The sequence below is a fragment of the Suricata suricatta genome, unplaced genomic scaffold (assembly GCF_006229205.1).
Source record: "Suricata suricatta isolate VVHF042 unplaced genomic scaffold, meerkat_22Aug2017_6uvM2_HiC HiC_scaffold_128, whole genome shotgun sequence".
In the NCBI taxonomy this organism is placed as follows: Eukaryota; Metazoa; Chordata; class Mammalia; order Carnivora; family Herpestidae; genus Suricata; species Suricata suricatta.
Genome location: NW_021856888.1, coordinates 2,838 through 11,970, shown reverse-complemented (window position 1 = coordinate 11,970; position 9,133 = coordinate 2,838). Strand labels below are relative to the sequence as shown.

General features: G+C 48.9%; 1 long non-coding RNA gene across 1 annotated transcript; it reads right to left on the bottom strand.

Moving 5' to 3' along the window:
- Window positions 1-5,207: 5,207 nt before the first annotated feature.
- LOC115284624 lies at window positions 5,208-8,692 on the bottom strand. The gene is made up of 3 exons (XR_003905291.1): window positions 8,558-8,692; window positions 7,461-7,588; window positions 5,208-5,660 (listed from the first exon to the last, which is right to left on the bottom strand). It is a non-coding gene; the product is annotated as an uncharacterized LOC115284624 (long non-coding RNA).
- Window positions 8,693-9,133: the final 441 nt, after the last annotated feature.

Below are 9,133 nucleotides of genomic sequence, written 5' to 3'. Positions count from 1 at the left end.
GGTGTCGTCAGTTCTTCAAACTGCGGGCAGTTTGAGCGGCTCCGGCACTCTCTGAGGACGACAGGACACTGAGGACAGAAATGGAGGAAGACGCACAAGGATAGAAAGCTATCCTGTGCTCCTGGACGTGGAGGATTCAATCCTGCGACAACGTCCGTCCTGCTAAGAGCGACCTGCAGATCCCGGGACATCAGCACCCAACTCCCCACGACGCCGTCGCAGACACGGGACAGACACCCCGACCCGCGCGCAGAGGCGAGGGTACCCCCGCGTGGTCACAGCGGCAGGAGCGGGAGCACCGCCCGGGCACCGGCTCCGGGACCACGAAACGCGTGAGATGTGGCGGGAAACGCGTTAGCGCGGAGCTGAAACCCCGACGCGCGGCCCCGAGGCTCCAGAGCCGGGAGAGGGAAGACCCGAGGGCAGCGCGCACAAACCCGAGGCTGGACCCCACATCACCGCGCTCCAAGCCGTGCCGGGCCCCTCCCCCGCCGGGTCCCCTGAACACCGACCTCCCCTTCAGCGGTGCTGCTCCGGAAGCCCCTCCTCCCCCGGCCAAGCTTTGTCTTCACCTGCTCCTTCCGCGCCTGGTCCTGAGGAGACCTGGTTCTTGTCCCTGTGGACTTGGACCCACATCCTCCCGAATCCTCCACAGCGGGTCCTGAGGAGGCGGGACTCCTTCCAGCATGGAGGCGGCCACACATCCTCTAGCAGCTTTCATAGGGGGTCCTGAGGAGACCCGGTTCCTGTCTCTGTGACCGCTGCTCTGTGTTCCCCCGAAGCCTCCACAGCGGGTCCTGGGGAGACCCGGTTCTGGTCCCTGTGGCTGCGGCCGCACCTCCTCCCTTATCCCCCACAGCTGGTCCAGAGGAAGGAGAGCTACTCTTAATGCCCGAGGCAGAATGAGTGCGCCTGCGGGCGCTGGAGTCAGGGATCGGCGCTCCGGCGCCCCCTGCAGGCGGTGGCGGTAGTGCAGGACACGCTGGCCTAACTGGTCTGTGGAGGCAGCGCCCCCTCCTGGCCACCATCCAGAAATGGCTGATTTAAATTTATTTTATGATTATTGAAAGAGAGAAACTGAAAGAGAAAGAACACACGTGGGGAAGGGGCAGAGAGGGAAACACAGGTTGTGAGGCAGGCTCAAAGTTCCAAGCAGGCAGCACTAAGCCCAAATAGGGCTCGAATTGGCACAAAAGGGGAGCCCGACATGGGGCTCCAAATCAGAGAGCATGGGACCCCACGTAGGGCTGGAACAGGCACACTGTGGGAGCTGAACGTCAGGTTCGATCTCTCAAACCGGAAGAGCCTGACACCAGGCTCAAGCTCCAAGACCGTGGGAGCCCAGTGCAGAACGTGAACAGGCACACCTTCTATTGTCTAATGATTAGAGTCAGTTTGTTTCAGACCTGAGTCCTTACACTTTTATAATATCTCCAGGTTGAACTTTTAGTAGCTGGAAAGATGCAGAATCATTAGACAATAAAAGGGCACACATTGCCCAAGGCAGGAGGGATCACCCTTGTAACACCCAATCAGGAAAGGCCAGCTAATACCCTTAACATTTCTAAGGGCAGGCCTAGAAGGTTAGTTACACTCTATGTGAGGGTCCTGGGTCCATTCTGTAATTGGTTAACACTCTAAATGTTATAATTGGATAAGCCTGCTGTCAATAATATTGTATACTAATGATTGGACCACTGTACCTGTGTCACAATTTCCAGTAACTCCCCCTTCCCAAGCCCATTAAAGGCCCTACCCCGCCTTTATTCGGGGCTCTCAGCAGGGATCCACCGTGCCGGTAAAGTCTGTGAGCCTGAGTTTAGGCTAGACCGGCCTAAGCCTGTAATAAAACCGCCCTTTGCTTTTGCATGGGTGACTCAGTCTTCCTGGTAGTCTCTGGTTTTGGGGGGCAATATTGGAAACTTGGGTTTAACAGTAGACACTCTGGGCCAGAAGCCAAGCCAAGCCAGCACTTTTCATCAGACAAGCCTGCAATACCTGTTAAATTGGGCCAATTCCTCTTCCCGAGGTTCCCAAGTTATGCTGAGGTCCCTACACCTGCCAGGAAGTGACCTTCTTTACTCACCTGGGGAGGCTGCTGGGAACTCTGTGAGCAAGGTATCCAGCCAACATTTCCATGAAGCTTTATGGCTCCATGTTCCATAAAGTCAACCTTAGGTAATATCTGAGCCTATGACTGACTCTCGAATAGGATATTCCAGTCAAAGCCTTGGTCAAACAACCAGTATTTCCAATGGTGTCCTACTATAAAATGAACAGATTCTTATCGAACTTATGCAAACAATTGTAGTTGCCATAAAAGAAAGAATACTCACTGTGAGTTTCTGAATTTCAGACGGTTTAAGTAGAAAGAAAAGATAAATGCTCTAGATTACAAACAAGTACTTTATAACATTTCTGTCCTCACAGATATCTTAAGAGAAAGTTTCTTAATCTGGATAAGCAAACATTAAAGGACCAACAATATTTCCAACAACAAGAGTCACAAAACTATAATTTTTATCAGTTCACTTAACCCTGTGGTCCTAATTCTTGTTCAGCTTCTAGCTCTGGAAGTTTCTACCCATTTTAGTACTAACCTAAAAGATGTCAAATACTGCATTTGTTCCAAAACTCCTCTTTATAACTTCCCTTGATGACGAAACATGTTCTGTGACAAAATTTCAAAAATGGACATTGCTAAAGAGCTGACAAGAGTTCATTATGATGCACTTTAACGAAGAAATTTAGTGACACTCAACATTTTGATTATAAAGGTGTTAAGTAATGATCTTATAACAAAACATTAAAACTTCAGGAAATGCACATATATTTGAGCAGTTGCAGCATTTACTCATACAATATAACCTAAGGTTTACTACTGTACAACAGTGCTTTTTTAAGTAACTTGGCATCCTGAATGAAAGGGCCTAATTGGTCAAAAGACTTCTCTACCATTTGAACACTGGGAAATTTGTTAAAAACCTTAGGAAGTTACAAAGCACATCCTAAATAAGATTACAAATTGTTATAAATCTGAAAACTCTATTTATTTAACCAAAGTGGCAATAAAAGATCTTATTTGCCTTTGGGATCCTTCAACAAAACCTAACTTTTTTAACCTCAGAGAAGTTTTAACTAAGTAATCAAAGACCTGATAAAGATAAGACCTAAAGCTTTTGTTTTCTTAACAAAAGAGAAACCCTTCATTTACATAGTCTTAACAACGGCAGACCAAAGGTACGGAAAAACTTGTCTTTTGAAAGAGAAAAGCAGAATTTCAACCTTATACTAATATACCTTTAATATTTCATTTATCTCAACCTCACATAAAATTCTTTTCAGTGATTTCCTTACAGGAACCTTCTGAAACTATCCTTTGCCTTTAAACTTTGTCCCAAAGCCATTAAATAACCTGACAATGGAATATATTTAGTTATTGGTGGAGCCAGCATTCAAATCCAGGCAGGGGGGCCAGGAGTCTACATTCTCACACCAAAGCCAGGCTGCCTCGTACTGAGCTGGATTGCACCCTCGTCCCCCTCAGCTAGTCCCAAATGACTCCTTTCATTCTTCAACCTCCTGTCCTATTCTCCTTCCTTGGCTACTGCAGACCCCCAGCAACCCACAGTGAGGCAGATGGGAGCCGGCGCCTGGTTCCCAGTATAATGACAATGCTAATGTATTTATAACTGTGCCTGACTGTCAAATCCCCCCACCTGGGTCCTAGAGCACATAGTGATAAGCTTGTGGGAGGCAGGAATTGCGTGTTCTGATGAACCTCTCTGTGGCATCCCACCACCTAACAGTATTTACAGGGCATTGTCTGCTGTTGATGTCAGCATCTCATCAGAGCACCCCCCAGATAACAACCAGATACCGAAAAGCCCCCGCCCTCAAATCAGGAGGTCCCTTGAATACAAATCATATTGTTACAGAACTCCAGTCTGATGGTAAGGTTCCAACTCAATATACAGGCACCATTTATACATTTCGGTACTGTCTAGCAACACTTATGGAGCTTGCCCATGAACACTTCCGTAAAAGGAACTATTATCAAATACTTCTTGTTATTCAAACACTTAGGCATTTTATACATGATCTCATTTAGCCATGTGCATTTGGAATTACCCTTTTACAGATGAGAAAAGTGAGGTTCAGAGACCCAATATCCCCAAAGCCATTTCTCTCCAAACAGTTAGTCTCACTTAGGACAAAATTACTTTCTTTTACCCTCAACAAAAATGTACTTTTATCTCTTATATTTTCTTTACGTATCCCCAATTTCCTGCATATAGGGTTGCTTTTCTTATTATTCCCATCACTCTGAACACTTAGTCTCCAATTGAGGACTTAGTAACCAAAACTTTTCTTAGATGGTAATTTTATGAACCAATTAAGTACAAAGCAGCTTTTTAACAGTTTCAAATATCTCCAATTGTTTCACCACGAGTCACAAGCACAAGTATCTACAGACCTCATCCTATACCAATATACCAATCACTAGTTGTGGCTTGTGCTTTAGTTTTTATCTTGTCAGACAGCCAATGAATTTAATCTCAATTTATTATCAAGCAAAACCTTAACAATTACCCATGAAAACTGAGACAGACCAAATTAACTATTATTTATCAAAAACTTGAGCCCATGTGAGACACTTTGTTCCCTAGTTAATTTTGACCTGGAAATTTGATGCAAAAATCTTACTTCTGCGGTCTTTTGTTTCTTATCACCTAGGGCAGAGGGAGGGGAACCTGTTGCCTCAGGCAACTTATGCAGATTGGCCTCTCCCCACCCAGGTGGTACAGAATAAAGAATGGGGGAAGGGAGAGCAAGAGGGGCAGAGAAGGAGAGTTTCCAGTTTTAAACTTTTAGCTGTTGACCTGGGAATTGAATGAGGGAGAAGCCCTCACTTCTACAAGGCAGAGGAACATAGAGAGTCAGTGTCCCCTTCAGTATGATTTTATCTCAGCCAGACCAATAAGGTCTCCTTCTCTGCACAGTCCCATAGGCTTTTCGGGATCTTAAGGATGCCCACCCGTGGAGCCACAGACTCGAACTCGGCAGGCAAGCCAGACCGAGCCGCACATTCACACTCACATACACACCAGAGGTTATTACATTCCCTCCCATAGACTTTCCACAGACAAGACCAAAAACAATGACAATAACGACTAGACAAACAAGTACAGAAGTGGCCACAAAACAGAGGTTTACAGATTTACTGAAGGGCCGACAGACGTCTCAGTGTGGCCCTGGGGCAGGAAGTCACATGTACATTTAAAATTTAGATAAACTAGCTTACCTCCGGAGGTTCTAACAGATGACTCTCACAGATTACTGGCGCCATTTTCAGGGGGGGAAGAAAAGACAAGAGTGTCTCCCCAGCTCCTAAGACCTAGATGTCCTTGGGAGTGCCTTTGCTCTTAGCCAGCCCCCAAGGCTAGGAGGAGATAATGAGGCATATCACACCCTAGTAGGTACAGAAACAGAGCGGGAGGGGAAGTCAGAAGTGTTACTGAAGAGCTCCAATACTTTTGGTTTCTCAGGAGGCAGTAATTTTCTTGGCCCCTATGATCCTAGGAGCAAGATAACATTTTAACCAGGTTTTGAAGGTTCCATCTTCTGGCTATCCAACGTTGAAGGTTGGCCATTTGTTCCTGCAAAAAAAGATTAGGGGGTTTGAAGCAGATTGTCCCATGTCCTCATCAGTCAGGGTCACAATCAAAATTACACTTAGGCGCACAGCAAACAGATAATTACACTTTGCCTTCATCCCGGTGAGGACTCACACTTTGCCTCCCTCCCGCAGAGGACTTAGACAAACAGATGCACAGAGAAACAGACACAGTGTCTCCAACAAAAACGAAACCCTACTGCTGCCACCAGCAGGATTCCTAACAGATAGACAAGGGGACCCAGTCTTCTCGCGTCACCGCCGGCTAGTGCGACCTGTTTCAGAGCCACGGAACCTACCCTCACCCGTGTATACTCTGAAATCCTGACAAGAGAAGGCCAGCCTTTCAGCCTCCCCCAGCTTCCCCTTGTCTCCAGATCGCCAAACTAGAGCCATGGAATCAACCCGACCCTGACAAGAGGAGACCAAACCCTAGTCTCCCTTGTGTCGTTGCCGGTGCGATCAGTTCCAACCTGCTCCAGAGTTATGCCATGGAATTAATCTCTTTTCCAGGCGTATGTGGGACTGCTACCTACCCGCCTGACCTTTTGCCTGATCCACCTTCAGGTGTGTGTGGGACTCACATAAACTCGCCTGATGTCTCACCTGAATCTTACCCGTGCATTCTCTGGGGTCCTTGCAAGCGCCGCGGGACCCTCAAACCTTACACAAACGCGAGTGAGTGCCCTACCTACACCTGTATCTCCAACAGATGCCACAATTGCCACTCATATCTCCGTGAATGCGAACAGGTAACAACGCTTGCCCGTGGAATTCAGACCTCACCCCGGGCCCAAATTCCAGCCTTGGTGCCGCGGGACTACTCCAACCCGCTGTCTCTTTCCTCTGTGGGTCCAAGACGTCTCCAGGCACCCACGGCCCCGAGCTTTTCAGCGGCGCATATGCCTGGCTCCTTTGAGGCCCCCACGGAAGTCATTTCAGCCATCTCCTGCCTAGGCCCCGTGCACAAAGAAACACACAGACAAACAAGACTTAGACACAGACAGACAAGAAAATGCTCTCACCAGCTGGCGATTAGGCCCAATGTGTCGGGGTCCCAGGAGCCCGGGGGAGGGGGGATATCCTGGACGAGCCCCCATTATGTTGTACCCAGATTTTAATATCGCCCCCAACAAACCAGAGACCACCAGGGAGGCCGAATCACACATTCAAAAGCAAAGGGCTTTATTACGGGCTTATATAAGCACAGGCTCACAGACTCCACCAACACACTGGATCCACGTGGAGCGAGCCCCGAACATGGGGGTGCAGAGGCTTTTTTAGGAAGAGGGCGGTATAGGAAATGGCGACACAGTGACAGTGATCCATTCCCCACCCTGACAGTAACTTTAACTATACATCGATACTTCTGGTGGGAGCCAATCACAACATTTAAAGTATTGACCAATCACAGAGTGGGCCCAAGACCCTCACATAGGGCGGGGCTAGGACCCTCACATAGGGCATGACTAGTCTTAACCTCCATCTTTAGGCCCGCCCCCATAAATGTTAATGGTGTTAGCTGGCCTTCAAGGTCAGAGGGGAAAGCCTGAAGCAGACATGCGTCCTTAAAGCATGAGCTTCGGAGTCCAGCACAGAGGCAGCTCCAGCAGCAGAGCGGGACCAGGCCTCAGGCAGCACCCACAGTGAGCCACTCGGTGGGAGGCAGGTACAGGGTGGACAGAGGAGCCAATCCCCGAAAGGGGTAATGGAACGAGGGCTCCCTGTCCCAGAGCACCACCCTACAGGGGGCCCCACTGGGAGGCGGAGGTCTGATACTCACACTGCCCCGCTGCTGCTGAGGGACGCAGAGCTCTTCTGCTGAAGGAACACTTGGGCTCCTCAGAACACAGCTGGCTGCGTCTGCTCCAGGGTGGCCTTCAGAGGGTGGAACAGGGACACGGGGCCCATCTGTACAAGGAACGCAAAGAAGAAGAAGAGCTCTAGGCAGAGGCAGGTCCTCAGAAAGCTGTCCTGATCCCACAGCATGGTGCTGTGGCTCCTTCTGCCTGAGCCCCAGCCCTGCACAGGAGGCAGGCTCACTCCCACCCTGGCCTGTGAGTGGCTTCAGGAAAGTAATTTCACTTCTTGCAGCCTCAGCTTCCCTACCAACAAAATCTGGAGACTATATCCAAATTAAAATTGGTAAAAAGATCTCACTTCATCGTCAAAGTGGACTGACAGAGGCTGCAGGAGCCCCCGATTAAGCAGAATTCTGTCTGAAATTTCAGGGCTGTGGGGTGGGACTGTGTGTCTCCAACAGACAGGGGAGTGGAGCGTGGTGCCATGGGCACAGATACTTCCCATCCCAAGGTGAGTGAATGTCCCTGTAAGCTCTGGACACCAGATGGACACTTTCTAGACAGACAGTCTACATGAGGCCACTGATATTTTGGCTGTGTGGGAAAGTTGTTATTTTTGAAGGATGACATTGGGAAGATGGGTGCCCCCAAACCAGCCCAGTCAGGGTCATGAGTGGAAGAAGTCATGACCTATCAGTTTAAATCTCTCTCGTCCCTGCCTGTGTGGAGTTACCTCCCCAAACCTCCTCCTCAAGTATTCTTCAAACTTCTTTCTTTTACCACTGAAAAAAAGTGGTATCTCTGGGGGAATCTGTTCTCAGCCTCGTCTTCTCTTCCTGAACATCAGCTCTCCAAGTCAGGGGATCCCCAGTACCACCAAGAGACCAGCCATTGGGAAGTATACAGGCTGTATGGGACTTCTGACTTTGGGGCCGGAGAGCCAAGGCCGCTGTGAAAACCTCTCATCTTCCTTTTCCCACTGTGCAATCTCCAAGAAGGGGGTGGGTTCCCTCTGCTGTCAAACAACTGAAGGGCCAGCCCCTCAGATTTACTTCTTGGAAATCTTGGAAGCTGGTACCTGGGATAGGCCTCCAGTGGGCTGGTCAATCTGGTCTCTGGTGGTCTTGTTCTGTTCGTAGAAGTCAAATATCATCAGAGCTGCATAGACTTTGCCCACTATCATCTCGTCAGCTGGAGAAGAGAAAACAGAGGATGGAATCTAAAGGAGGAAGGCAGGGGGGAGTGTGCTGAAGAAACAGCTCCCACCATGAGGACCCTGGACACACTCAGGCAGAAACACAGGGCTTGGCCAAAGTTGCACAGTCCCCATGTGGCACCTCATGACACTGAGCACATACCCCCTGGAGCTGCACTGACTGTCCCCACAGGGCCCTCAATCTCCCCCCAAAAGAATGGATGTGGAGTTTAACCTTCAAACACCTCATCCTTTTTGGCATCTCTGACTGTAGGATTCTCCCTGCTTTTCTCTGGATTTTCAGAAGTATATCCCCCACCAGGAGTATGGGTGACTGGTCAAAGAATAAATCCCAGGTCACTCCCCTTCACATCCCTGTGCACTGGCTTATAAGACCATTTTCCCTGCAGGTGAAAAATAAGTCTAGACTATCTTACAAGGCTGCTCTGGCCCAGGCCT